This window comes from Rutidosis leptorrhynchoides, chromosome 11 (genome assembly GCF_046630445.1).
Source record: "Rutidosis leptorrhynchoides isolate AG116_Rl617_1_P2 chromosome 11, CSIRO_AGI_Rlap_v1, whole genome shotgun sequence".
Classification (NCBI taxonomy): Eukaryota; Viridiplantae; Streptophyta; class Magnoliopsida; order Asterales; family Asteraceae; genus Rutidosis; species Rutidosis leptorrhynchoides.
The window spans coordinates 293,777,429-293,793,086 of record NC_092343.1 but is presented as its reverse complement, the minus strand read 5'-3'; the positions used below and the strand labels follow the sequence as shown (position 1 = coordinate 293,793,086).

The following is a 15,658-nucleotide window of genomic DNA, read 5'->3' as shown; positions in this document are numbered from 1 at the left end:
ACAGGATTGATTGCGATTACACTTTGCAAATCATAAATACCGGGATCTTATCGAGTGTGTACCCATAATTGGTATGCCGCGCCTTCATCCATAAGACTTGCGTGCAACAAGCGCTAGCAACTCCGTATTTTTCTTCAGCTATTGAAGTAGAACACAAAGTTGTTTCTTTAAAGACCGGCTTACTAGTTTTACTCCTAAAAACTGGATGTGTCAATATGTGCATTTCTGATCAAGTTTGCAGCCAATATAAGCAGAGCATCTGAGTAAGCAACCAAATCAAATCTTGTACCTCGAGGTTACTAGATTCTTAAGGTACCCATGCCCTTAAGCTATCATAAGATTCTTTTTACCGCTTGAAGATGTGATTCCATTGGATATGCTTGGTGATTCCATTGGATATGCTTAGACAAGTAGAAAACAAAATATTTGAACAACTAGTGGTTAGATACATAAGCGAACCTATTATACCATGATAAAGTTTTTTATCCACTGATTTTCCATTTAATACAAAGACATTATTTAGTAGACTGACTTTCAAAGTTATGCTACTTGTAAGGCACTAACTACATTTATATCTAGCCAATGTGGGATGGTAACATATATATGAAATGCAGGAACACAAGATACATTATTAGCAACCAGATACATGAATCTTCTTAGATTATTTATATACAGAAGTCCAAATTTACAAGATTACTTGTATAAATTATGAATCTGCTCTTTATATAGTTCCACAACTTGGTTCCTTCGAATCTTCAAAGTTGCGCTCATCAAACCATTATCAATCTGTAATTCATAAGGTCCGTCATCGACAAATTGTACAAAATGTGTTTGTAGTATCGTTAAGACAATCGTAAACGTTACAAAATATAGTCAGTCTCTTTGCAAACTCTACCTATTTATGTGTGAATCAATGTTGATTCAAGCTGTTTTATCTAGTGGGTCAAACAGGTATCAAGTTGCCTAGAGTGAAATCTTAATGCATAAATAAATATAGAGTATAAATGCTGCATTTACCGTAAAAGGTTCTTCAACGACAAGAATGGGTCCAATCTGAAAAGTGCAATCTGAAGTCCTGTATCAAGAAAAAATTAAGTTAAAAGCATGAAGCAAGAGCTCGAAATTTGATTTTAAAACTGATTTTTCGTAAAATGTATATTAATAATTTAATACATTATTAGGATATTTCTGTTAGACATATTAGTAAAGCCAAGTCCAATATGCAGACTTGGGTCCATTAGGGTTAAATAGGGCTCATTGTATCGCTATAAATACCGCATCAATAATACAATTATATTCACGGGTTCAATTGTTTAACATGGTATTAGACCGGGTTTGATCCCAAGGTCTAGTCGGCCGCCACAACCGTCGTCTCTGTAGTGCCGCCCCGTCAAACTCCCTACTGCCGCCGTCTTTCATTGTTCTCTTCTTTCATTTTTTATTTTCCCGATTGTGTATTTTCCCTATTCCCGTCCGCCGTTGTCTACATTTGATCACTCAATTGTGTTCTATTCAAACGTGTCTTTAAAACAATGAGTACACGTATATCATCACAGCCTACATCATATGTTATCTAACCCATATGTTATCCTTCACCCAAAAGATGGCCGTCATTTTTTTTTTCCTTCATCCTTCCTCTTATTTCATTCTTTAAAAATAAAAATAAAACCCCACAGATTCGAGCCATCTGTTCACTTGCAAAATAGAACACACCATAATTTTTGTTTTATTTTCTTTTATATATCCACCTAAAGCTATCAATAATCGGCGTGGGGCGTAGCCGCCTAGCTTGACTAGGTTCCAAACCCCAAAAAAAAGAGGAATAATAAAAAAGAAAAAAAAAACTCTCTTGTTTTGTAGCGTTGAAGAAGATTGTATCGGCGGTAAAGTTCAAAGCCCAAGTTCTGCTCAATCCTTAGGCAAGCAAGCCACGACGTAAAAAAAAAACGTTACGGAAAAGGAAACGCAATCAAGCAATGCAACCAATCAACGATATCAATCAATTCGATACGAAGAGTTAGAGAGAATCGTGTTTTTATTTATTCTTTTTTTTTGTTTATTGTGTTCTTTCCAGTCCGAACTTTCGCGATTTCGCCGTTCGGACTGCTGTTCAATATGTAGACTTGGGTCCATTAGGGTTAATTAGGGCTCACTGTATCGCTATAAATACCGCATCAATAATACAATTATATTCACGGGTTCAATTGTTTAACAATTTCAGCTTTGAATTCGGTTTTCAGTTAAACCGAAAATCGAACAGAAAACTGAATTCAAATTTGAAAATCGAACCGAAACCAAACTCAAATCGGTTTGGTTTACTCGGTTTTCATTCGGTTCGGTTTTCGGGTTAATCTGTTTAAAACCGAGTACTACTGAAATATTGAAAACCGAACGCTGCTTTACCATTTTTGAAGTTCTTGTGAAATCAAGTGAGCTATTTTCTCCTTGCTTAGTCCAGTGGCACTAGAATCTGACGTAGACGAAGTTTTTAATGAAAATAGAATTTCTTCTTTATTTGGAACTACGATAGCTCCAAGACGACGTTGATCCTAATGGCCAGTGTAGCATGAGAAACGAAAATAAAGTATTACAACGGGATGAAAAAAAAGAAGATAATAAGATCTGAAAATGGACAGAGATGTAGAAATAAATATATGTGTTACCTGGCCGATAACAACTATTTGTTCAATCAAACTACTTCTCATAGCAGCTTCTTCTAGTACTTCTGGTTCAACATTCTTCCCTATTAGCCATATGTGAACGGATCAAAACAGATGATTACATACACGTCTGGTGGGTTGACCCCAAATAGTTTGTTTTTCACTCTGTAGATCTTATTATGTCTTATGTCTGCGCGCCCACAGACGTTTTTACTGCAAAATATTTGTTTTTTGAAGACATAAGATAAAATAATGTCTTATTCTGTCTGCAAACTCGCAGACTTAGAAATATGCTTCCAAGTGGTGCAAACATGACTAAGTTATTTTGCAGACATAAAAACAAATAGTCTCCATTACTCAGCATACAGACCTTTAGACCACATCTTCTTTACAGATATAATGCGCAAATCTTCAAACAAAACATCTTAAAGCACAAACAGTAAAGAGTTCTATGATTCAAAAAAATACATTTCCGTCAGACCTTTTTCCCGTTTTTCTTGCTACATTACAATATTATTTTAATGGTTTGACCCATATGAGTTGAATGCAAACCCCAACCGACCCTGTTGGGAATAATCGGTTCTTATTAATTATTTTAATATATTAATCGTTATGTTTTTATTCTTATAATTAAATAATTAATAATTATTTGGTAGTTGATCAAGCCAAAAACGACTTGAGTGCAAAAGATTGTAGACTAACCTTCGGAAGGGGTTCCTCCGGTTGTGAAATGAGTATGAATGGTGTGGTGGTGGTTGACTTTTGCCGAGCCTCCAAGGTGAGCTAATTAGAGTGATCAGCAAAGTGGTAAGTGAAATGTTGAATGAATGTTTAAAGTGTGGTTATGAGTGGCATTTATAGGCATAAAATGGCGGTTATACTAGGTAACCACCATTACTCCACTAACCCACGATTACCACTCCTGGAATCCTCTAATCATGCCCACTAACTGCTCCACGTTCTCCTGATTTGTCGGACGGACCAACAACTGTGTGGACCAAGTCATCTTTCATCCGGTACGCTACGGGTGGCGTAGCGTAGGATTAATCATGAATATTGTAGCGTTGACTTGGTTGCAATTCCACGAGCTAAAGCTAGACGTCCAGCTGATAAATACGCCATGCGTCTCACGTGACGGGCATGGCGGGACGTACGTCATTAAGTCCCCCCAGTTTGGTTGGAATCCAATCTCCCTGGATTGTAACCAAACTAAGTTAAATAAAATACTATATAAAGCCATCATTACTGACACGCCGTAAACGTCAAATCGTGTTCCCTTGTAGGGTGTGCTAGGGATGACGTCAGCACTCATTGCGTTTTACAGCTGTGAAAACTGGAATGACGCAAATCTGACGGTTGTGCGTAGGCATCCACAGGACACGTGTACGATCCAGATCAAGGCCCATCTTTTAGGCCCACGGTTGCTTTCTTCTATAAATACAGCGTTTTACCCCTTCATTTTTTACCCCAAGATAATGTTATACTTCGATTGGCTTCTAACGACCACAAAATTCAGGGCAACCGTTCGACGCTTCTCATTTTCCTCTAACGTGACGTAAATGCTTACTCGGCCCAGAGGCCAAGTGGTTTCGCCAGTGAATCCCGCGACGGGATGAAGTGGTGGTTTTAACTTATCCTGCACGTCCTGTGGAAACTGTAAGAAGCAATGTTCGTACAAAACATCAACGGCGCTCCCTGTATCAACATAAATCCAAGACACCCTGCATCGTCCTACCGTGGCAGTTATCGTCACGGGCAAGTCGGTAGGACAGACTTTCCAAAAAGCAGGAAACGTGATGGGGGCGCATTCCCATTCTTCCAAGACTTCCGTCTTCCTTACGTGACCGGCGTGCCACATTTGTATCATGTGGATGTGCTTTTCAGGGGCTTTTTCTTTGCCTCTCTGCCAGGAGAATTTCTTCGCCCCGGGTGTTTTGACGCGTGACGGCTTCAAATGATCGAATTCTCCAAGCTTTAATCGTTCGATTATTACTTTTTTAAGTTCCCTGCAGTCATCTACGCCATGCCCCTTGTCCTCATGAAAAATGCACCACTTACTTTCATTCACGGCGAAGCGTGGCTGCATCGGTTTTGGTGGCGGAAAGTCTTTGCTTATCTCTTCCGTTGTCAAAATTTCTTTAGGTGTTTTCGATAATGATTTTATCAAACTTTCCTCTTCCGCAGACAACCTCTTTGGAACATACCGTTCGTACGGGCGGTAGTTGTTACGGTGGTCAGTCTTGTAGCTGGAACGTCCGTAACCCTTGCTGCTACCACTACCACTTCCTTTGTACTTGTTGCCTGTATTGCCTCTGCTGTTTCCCTTATCATCTTTGTCATGCCGGTCCGGTGCGCCTCGGTCACCGACGGCAGTATCTACAAATTCTTCGAAACGCACATAGTCCTTTACCATTTTCACGGCTTCAACAAATGTCCGGGGCAGTTTGCGCCGCATGGATTTTACCAACGGCATGTAACGGATTTGACAGATGCCCATGATGAACGCTGAGATTTGCTGCGTCTCGGGAAGGTCTGGTATCTTTTGGCATTCCACCGTGAAGCGAGAAACAAAACTCATCAGGGACTCACGCGTCCGCATCTTGATGCTGTGCGCATCAAGGTGAGTCAATTTGGTGCGTTTAAAATTCTGAAAACGTTGCACAAACTTTGTTCTCAAATCCGTGTAACTGGATATGCTCAAGGCAGGTAACTTAGCGAACCATTCCCTCGCGACGGCTTGAAGCTGTCCCGGGAACATATGGCACGCCGTCGAGCTATCCCAGTGCTGCGTCTTGACAGCGTGCTCAAATTGCTGAAGGAAATCCTCCGGATCCGTCGTGCCGTCGTACATTCCTAGCGTGAGGGGGGTAGTAAGTACGGCAGTCAACGGATGAGTAGCTATTTCTCTAGTGAACTTCTCAGACGTCGCCGAAACCTCAAACGTCCGTTTAACATTATCCCCCATCATAGCATACCAATTGTTCAGCATATTATCTGCCACGCCGGGCTGCTCAACCTGTGCGCTCATGGATTCTGAAGCGGCTAATATCAAATTCTCGATTAAGTCCTTTCGCGCCTCCTCTCGGGTTTTACCGGAGCCTTTGCTGGCATCCGTCGTCTGTCTTGTAACGGAGCGCGGTTTAGCTTTTGACATACCTGTTGGTCTCTCACCGCCTTTGGACATGAGCGACGGTAAAACAAATCCCCCCTTTGCCAGAAAACGTATCGCTTCCTCGCCCCCGATGGGTTTGAGTTGGCTTAAATTTTCCTCGGGGGTTTCCGTCCCCTCGACGTCATGCTTATCAGCCTCGTCATCGTCATCGAATTGCAGCTTGGTACGCTTAATAGTGTCGTCTGGTGTTTCATAACCGCTGTCATCAGTGGGCTTCAGAGGATCGTATGGTTCCTTACCAGCATCAACGGTTGGTGATGGATTGGAATCGCCTGTCATCTCGCCTGAAAGTACTGATCAAACGGTCCCACGGATGGCGCCAAATGATCAAGCCAAAAACGACTTGAGTGCAAAAGATTGTAGACTAACCTTCGGAAGGGGTTCCTCCGGTTGTGAAATGAGTATGAATGGTGTGGTGGTGGTTGACTTTTGACGAGCCTCCAAGGTGTAATGACCCAGAAATTTCCGACCAAATTTAAACCTTAATCTTTATATCTTTCCGACACGATAAGCAAAATCTGTAATGTTGAGTCTTGAAAAGTTTGAAACTATATTCATGTAATCAGTTAACCACTGACCATCCATTTGTCCGACGATTCACGAACGTCATAACTTGTATTAATTATATACTTATGTATATATATGGATATATATGGATTATATCTAACTTGAATATATGATAATTAAGTATCTCATTAAACATATTAACAATGGATTATATACATAAAATGAGACTACTAACTTAAGGACTTCGAAACGATATATATATATATATATATATATATATATATATATATATATATATATATATATATATATATATATATATATATATATATATATATATATATATATATATAAAGCTTAACGACGTTATAACTTCTAAGTTAAAATAAATATATATGTATTGCATTAATGTAATGACCCGCACTTTTTCGATCGTTCTATACTTATAAGATTGATATTTACATAAATTAAACATTACCAACTTGATAAGCAATCCAAATTGTTGAGACTTATGTTTCCGAAAAGAGTTTTACACAACGTTTGACCGTCTAGTTTGACCGATGATATCACGAACTATACAATATATGATAATTATACGTTTGTGTATATAAATGTATATATACATATTTAACATGATTAATAAATGTTTTAATATCTCATTTTGTATTAATAACAACAAGTTATATGTGTATTTTGAAACTACTAACTTAAGTTTTCAAAACGATAACTATACGTAACGTTATTTGACATAAATACTTAAGACATATAATGTTTATACATATATTGTATAAGTAATGTATTTAATCACTTTTAAAGACTTAAATACATAAAACCATATAAGTGTATTCACAAAAGATAGCTATATTTGAATCCTCATTCCATTTTTCACAAAATTTCTATACGTATACCTAGAGTATTTGTACTCGTATCATACCAAGCTCCTATACGTATTTACTAATAGTAAATACACATCAAAATCACCACCTAACCAGCCATTATTCATGCCATGAGGGCTAGGTAATTGAACTTGGAAGCAATTAGGACTAGATACATAAAATTATCACTTGAAATTTTGTCCATATACACCATGTTACACGTTTTTTTTGGTGTATATATACATGCTCATTTTGATCCATTTTTACTACCATTTTCTTATCAAAAACACACACTCTTTCTTACTCTCTAAACTCCATAACAATCCAGCAAATAACCAAGAAGATCTAGCTATAAAAACCATACTAAAACACCATAAGAAAACTCTTACAAAAACACTTCAAGAAAACCTTCCAAGAACACCAACTTACTTCCAATCTTTCATCCACTTCTATCACCCTTTTGATTCTAGCTTCTTACTCCTCTTTTACAGCAAACTTATCCAAGGAACTTGAGGTAGAATCTATGTTCATAACCTTATTCAATTCATATATATAGCTATCTTATTTTGTGGTACAAAAGTTTAACAACAAGAACATAGTTTGAATGTTTTCAAACTTGTTTGCAAACTAAATAGATCCTTCTAACTTAACTTTTAAAATACTTCAAGACATGTAACATAACTTATTTATATGTTAATTTAACAAGGTAAAACTTGGTTTTTCAAAGTATAAGTATTTTTGGAAAAATGGTCATTAAATGATTTTGTTGTAACAAAAATGTTTAACTTCATATGTTTCACTAAACTTTCATCTATGCCGTATGATTTTGAATACAAACCAAGGTATTTACAGTTCATAGTCTTATAGAAGAACTCGATCCAAGAAGATGGCAATTTGAATCAACGAAAACGGACTTGTAACGAAGAAACTATGACCGAAACAAAATTGGTTATCCAAGACTTAATTGACTTCGGGATTCATTGGAAAAATTTACATAAAATCACATCTTTATAAGATAACATGATATTTTATATATATGTACTCATAATTCAATTTCATATGGTTCAGGATCACCCGTAAGCAACACGAGAAGATTAATCATAAGATCCCATGTTTGTACGCAACACGTCATTTGACAACACCGGTACTTTATGTACGCAATACGTCATTTGACAACACCGGTACCGTGGGTCAAGATTAATCTCAACCAATACATATACGATGGGGTTTTATTTATTTCGTTGGGGGTTTTGTTTATTGCGGGTATATTAAACATCTAAAAATGAACCATTAAAATTGAATTACTAACATCGAAATGCTAACTACGGACTAAGGAAATATTCAAAATATTAAAAGTATAACAAGTATATATATATATATAACGTTTGTTTTAAAAATGAAAACATATTGATATATTATATATGGATAGGTTCGTGATATCAACCGGAAGACCGAGTCAAATTATATATATCATCAAGACAAGAGTGAGTATATAGTCCCACTTTTAAACTCTAAATATTTCGGGATGAGAATACATGTATTTTATGTTTTACGATATGGACACAAGTAACTGAAAAATATGTTCTACGTTGAGTTGTACCACTGGCATACTTCCCTGTAGCTTGGTAACTAATATTTACAGCGGTATTGTAAACGCGAATCCTGTTGATAGATCTATCGGGCCTGACAACCCCAACCGGACTGGACGACCAGTATTCAACGGTTGCACAGTACTTCGTTTTGTGACTACACTTGGTACGGTGTAGTAAGATTTCATATTAAAGGGAATATGCGACGTGAAAATGTTAAGTATGGTTACCAAGTGCTCAACCACTTAGAATACTTTTATTAAACTGTTTATATACGAAATCTTGTGGTCTATATATATATTGCTGCCGGCATTAAACCTATATCTCACCAACTTTATGTTGACCTTTTAAAACATGTCTATTCTCAGGTGATTTCTAAAGCTTCCGCTGCATCATGTTGGATCTAACCAGGATCTTGCGTACGCATGTTTGTGTCAAAAATAAAACTGCATATCCGAGATGTTGTATTGTAAAATATGCTAGAAACCGTGTTGTTGTCATCATTTGTAAAGTTTGTAAGTCGAAGATTATCGCTAAACGTTAATCTTCTTTTTATTGTCTTAAGCTTGTAACAAAAATAATGGTTGTGGTTTGTAATGTATAATATATGCAGTTTTTCTTTTAAAAATGTCTCATATAGAGGTCAATAACTCGCAATGAAATCATACGTTATCTAACGCGTTCTTATGGTTAAGGACGGGTTATGACATGTGGTATCAGAGCGTTGGTCTTAGCGAACCAGGTTTGCATTAGTGTGTCTAACCGAGAAGTCGTTAGAATACATTAGTAAAGTCTAGACTTTGACCGGGTCTGATTTTAAAAAAAAAAAAAAAAAAACCATTGCTTATCACTGTTGGTTAAAATTTATGTGTAAATATTATGTAAGTACTAATGGGTTAGTTGTTGTGTGATAGATGTCGGGCTCGAAACTTATTATCACATTCAGCGACTCCGAATCAGAACCTTCAGATTGTGTTTCAGTCATTAACATATCCGATGACGAAAGTGGTATTTTTGGGGAAGACTCACAATTTCCGGATGAACCAACTATAGAAATATCGGAAAGTGAACCCGAGGAGGAAAGTGAACCCGAGGAGGAAAGTGAACCCGAGGAAGAAATACAGGAAATTACAAAAGACGAGTTCGAACTAGGAAAGAAACGAAAGGCTAATGAATTAGAAAATCCAAATCCCGAGTTTAATGAGAATGAAGTGGCACCAATTCCACTCAACACTACCACCCCTATCCCCGCTATTCCTATTAGTGCTATCCCCGCATCTAGTTCTTCGGCACCTCAGCCAAAACGTAGGGAGACAGCTAGGATTCGCGTTGGGGGATTCCCTGGACATAAATGTTTTGGGAAATAGACCAAATGATGCGCTGCCGTATTAAACCATGGAATCACATAATGTTTTGTATAATATTATTAGTGTGGTTTGTTTAAAGTTTGATGTAAGCATATGTAAAATAGCGAAGTATGAAATGCAATAATTTTCCATGGTTAAGTATTATTTAGATTGTAGTAATTGGTTCTGTACTAAGCTATTAAGTATGAACATTAACGGGTAGGTACTACCCTAGATATAATTATAAAACGCTAATAAGAAGAAAAGGCTTTTATAATAATACCTGGTTCATATTATTAACAAGCTATAAATGTACTATAAATACACACTACATCTATAATATTCCATGTGAATAATTATTTTCTTTCATTAGGAAATGGCGCGATTGAATCGAATGACGGAACAAGAACTCGAGGAACTCATCAACCAGCGAGTGAACGACAGAATGTTATGGGTTGAGGCTGCAAGAGCTGCTGCAGTTAACCCAAATCCTCGTGTAGGATGCTCCTACAAGACGTTTCAAGCTTGCAAGCCCTCATCATTCAGTGGAACGGAAGGACCGATCGGTTTAACCCGATGGATAGAAAAGATGGAGACGGTGTTCAAAATCAGTGGTTGTGATGAAAAAGACATGACCAAGTTTGCATCGTGCACTTTACAAGATAGTGCACTCACATGGTGGAAGAATTATGTGAAGGCGGTAGGAGGAGATGTAGCTTATGATACTCCATGGGAAGAATTCAAAGCGATGATAATCACCGAGTATTGTCCAAGGAATGAGGTTATTAAGTTAGAAGATGAGTTACGAAGTTTGAAGGTGGTTGGTACTGAAATCACCAACTACAATCAGCGATTCATGGAATTGGTTTTACTATGTCCTGAATTGGTTCCAACCGAAGCACGGAAGATTGAAATGTACAAAGGTGGTTTGCCCAAGAAGGTCAAGGCAAACGTTACGGCGTCGAAACCTAAGACAATTCATGAAGCTATAACCATGGCGAACGAGTTAATGGATCAGGTCATTCTGGATAAGAAAGCATTCACTACTGAGGTGAAGGTATCAAGTAACAAAAGGAAGTGGAACGGAAATTATGATCGAGGTTACCAACAGCAATCTTTTAAGAAACCAGAAACCCCGAAAGGTGCGGGTAGCGGTTCAGGCTTTGGTTACAAAGGACAAAGTCCTTTATGCAACCGTTGTCACAAACATCACTTTGGTTACTGTAGTGTGTTGTGCACCAAATGCAATCGACAGGGACATCTTGCTGAAGATTGTAAGGCTCTCGTTACAAATGCAAATGGTAACAAGACTCCTGCCACCAACGCAAATAGAACTGCTTTGGCTAACATTACTTGTTTTGGGTGTGGAAAACAAGGTCATTATAAGAGCCAGTGCCCGAATCAGAATGGCGGACCTGCACGTGGAAGAGCGTTTGTTATTAATGCTAGAGAGGCACGAGAAGACCCGGAGCTTGTTACGGGTACGTTTACCATTAATAACTTATCAGCATCTATTTTATTTGATACTGGCGCCGATAGAAGTTATGTGTGTAGAAATTTTTACACTAAATTGAATTGTTCATCATTACCTCTAGATGCTAAGTACTTGATTGAGTTAGCTAATGGTAAACTAATTAAAGCCGATAAAATTTGTCGTGGTTGTGAAATAAATCTAGCCGGAGAAACGTTTAAAATCGACTTAATACCCGTAGAATTAGGAGGTTTTGATGTAATAGTCGGCATGGACTGGATGTCCAAAATAGGAGCGGAAGTTGTTTGTGCTAAGAAGGCAATTCGTATTCCTGGTAAGGATAAAATACCGGTGATGATTTATGGAGAGAAGGGTAATTCAAAGCTAAAACTCATTAGCTGTTTGAAAGCCAAGAAGTGTTTAGAAAAGGGATGTTACGCTATTTTAGCACATGTTAATAAAGTCGAAAAGAAAGAAAAGTGCATCAACGACGTGCCTGTGGCAAGAGATTTTCCTGAAGTTTTTCCGGAAGAATTGCCGGGATTACCTCCATTTAGATCGGTAGAATTTCAAATAGATTTAGTACCAGGAGCTGCACCAGTGGCTCGTGCTCCATATAGACTTGCACCGTCCGAGTTAAAAGAACTTCAAAGTCAGTTAAAAGAATTACTGGACCGTGGATTCATACGACCGAGTACTTCACCGTGGGGAGCTCCAATTTTGTTTGTTAAGAAGAAAGATGGATCTTTTAGGATGTGTATAGACTATCGTGAATTAAATAAGTTAACTATCAAGAATCGGTATCCACTACCGAGAATTGATGACTTATTTGATCAATTGCAAGGATCATGTGTTTATTCGAAAATCGACTTAAGATCGGGCTATCATCAACTACGCGTCAAAGAAGAGGATATTCCGAAAACTGCTTTTCGGACACGTTATGGTCATTACGAATTTTTGGTTATGCCGTTTGGATTGACGAATGCGCCAGCTGTATTCATGGACCTCATGAATCGAGTTTGTAGTCCGTATTTAGATAAGTTTGTTATCGTTTTCATTGATGATATTCTTATCTATTCCAAGAGTGAGCAAGAGCATGAAGAGCATTTAAGGTTGATACTGGAGTTGTTGAGAAAAGAACAACTTTATGCTAAATTTTCTAAGTGTGCTTTCTGGTTGAAAGAAGTGCAATTTCTTGGTCACGTTGTTAATAGCGAAGGAATTCAGGTTGATCCAGCAAAAACTGAAGCTATTGAAAAATGGGAGACTCCTAAGACACCAACACAGATACGCCAATTTTTGGGTTTAGCCGGTTATTATAGAAGGTTTATTCAAGATTTTTCCCGAATAGCTAAGCCGTTGACAGTATTAACGCAAAAAGGGAAGAAATACGAATGGACCTCGGAGCAGGAGAACGCATTTCAAATACTGAAGAAGAAGTTAACTACGGCGCCTATTTTATCGTTACCAGAAGGGAACGATGATTTTGAAATATATTGTGACGCTTCGCGACAAGGTTTTGGTTGTGTTCTTATGCAACGGAAGAAAGTTATTGCATTTGCATCCCGACAATTGAAGATTTACGAGCGAAATTATACGACGCATGATCTAGAATTGGGAGCAGTCGTGTTTGCATTGAAGATGTGGAGACACTACTTGTATGGGGTTAAATTCACTGTGTTTACTGATCATAAAAGCCTTCAACATATTTTTGATCAGAAACAATTGAACATGAGGCAACGTAGGTGGGTCGAATTAATAAACGACTATGATTGTGAAATTCGTTATCATCCCGGGAAGGCGAATGTGGTGGCTGATGCTTTAAGCAGAAAAGAACGAGAACCAATTCGAGTTCGAGCAATGAACATAAAAATTCGTATGAATCTCAACTCACAAATCAAAGAAGTTCAACGAGAAGCACTCAATGAAGAAAACATAAAGAATGAAATAATGAAAAAGTACGAGAAACAACTTGTTGTACGGGAAGATGGAATTCGGTATTTTGCAAATCGTATTTGGGTACCGAAGTTGGGTGGATTAAGGAAGTTGATATTGAACGAGGCACATAAGACAAGATACTCGATACATCCTGGAGTTGGAAAGATGTATCAAGATCTTAAGACACGTTATTGGTGGCCTAATTTAAAGACCGACGTTGCAACATATGTTGGGGAGTGTTTAACTTGTTCTAAAGTCAAAGCAGAACATCAAAAGCCGTCAGGGTTACTTCAACAACCAGAAATCCCAGAATGGAAATGGGATGGTATTACCATGGATTTCATCACAAAGTTACCAAAGACTGCCTGGGGATACGACACCATTTGGGTGATTGTTGATCGTCTCACCAAGTTTGCACATTTCTTGCCTATAAAGGAAACAGATAGAATGGAGAAACTATTACGATTGTATATAAAGGAAGTTGTTTCAAGGCATGGAATACCTATTTCCATTATATCCGATCGTGATAGTAGATTTACCTCAAAGTTTTGGCAATCACTACAGGAGGCACTAGGAACTCGTTTGGATATGAGTACCGCATATCATCCGCAGACCGACGGGCAGAGTGAAAGAACAATTCAGACTCTTGAAGACATGCTCAGGGCATGTGTGATCGATTTTGGAAACGGATGGGATAAATATCTACCGTTAGCAGAATTCTCGTATAATAATAGTTATCATGCGAGCATTGGAGCTGCGCCATTCGAAGCATTGTATGGAAGGAAGTGTAGATCTCCTATCTGTTGGAATGAAGTAGGAGATCGACAATTAACTGGTCCCGAGATCATACATGAAACGACTGAGAAGATAGTGCAAATCAAGGAGAGATTAAAAACAGCCCGCAGTCGCCAAAAGAGCTACGCCGATGTCCGAAGGAAACCATTAGAGTTTCAGGTCGGGGACATGGTTATGCTAAAGGTGTCACCTTGGAAAGGTGTGATACGTTTTGGAAAAAGGGGTAAACTGAACCCAAGGTACGTAGGCCCGTTTAAGATCATCGAACGCATTGGACCGGTAGCTTATCGACTCGAGTTACCGCAACAACTCGCCGGAGTACATAATACCTTTCACGTCTCAAACCTTAAGAAGTGTCTTGCAAAGGAAGACCTCACCATTCCTCTTGAAGAAATCCATGTCAACGAGAAACTACAATTCGTCGAAGAACCAATTGAAATCATGGACCGTGAAGTTAAACAGCTCAAACAGAGCAATATACCGATTGTTAAGGTTCGTTGGAATGCTAGAAGAGGTCCCGAGTTTACTTGGGAACGAGAGGATCAGATGAAGCAAAAGTATCCACACTTGTTTCTCGATGACGCAAAATAGGTACAATTTTAAAATTTCGGGACGAAATTTATTTAACGGGGAGGTAATGTAACGACCCGCACTTTTTCGATCGTTCTATACTTATAAGATTGATATTTACATAAATTAAACATTACCAACTTGATAAGCAATCCAAATTGTTGAGACTTATGTTTCCGAAAAGAGTTTTACACAACGTTTGACCGTCTAGTTTGACCGATGATATCACGAACTATACAATATATGATAATTATACGTTTGTGTATATAAATGTATATATACATATTTAACATGATTAATAAATGTTTTAATATCTCATTTTGTATTAATAACAACAAGTTATATGTGTATTTTGAAACTACTAACTTAAGTTTTCAAAACGATAACTATACGTAACGTTATTTGACATAAATACTTAAGACATATAATGTTTATACATATATTGTATAAGTAATGTATTTAATCACTTTTAAAGACTTAAATACATAAAACCATATAAGTGTATTCACAAAAGATAGCTATATTTGAATCCTCATTCCATTTTTCACAAAATTTCTATACGTATACCTAGAGTATTTGTACTCGTATCATACCAAGCTCCTATACGTATTTACTAATAGTAAATACACATCAAAATCACCACCTAACCAGCCATTATTCATGCCATGAGGGCTAGGTAATTGAACTTGGAAGCAATTAGGACTAGATACATAAAATTATCACTTGAAATTTTGT

General features: G+C 37.7%; 1 pseudogene; it reads right to left on the bottom strand.

The window, feature by feature from the left end:
- Positions 1-693: 693 nt before the first annotated feature.
- Positions 694-15,658, bottom strand: part of LOC139875582 (probable acyl-activating enzyme 16, chloroplastic) — an 88,178-nt pseudogene continuing 73,213 nt past the window's right edge.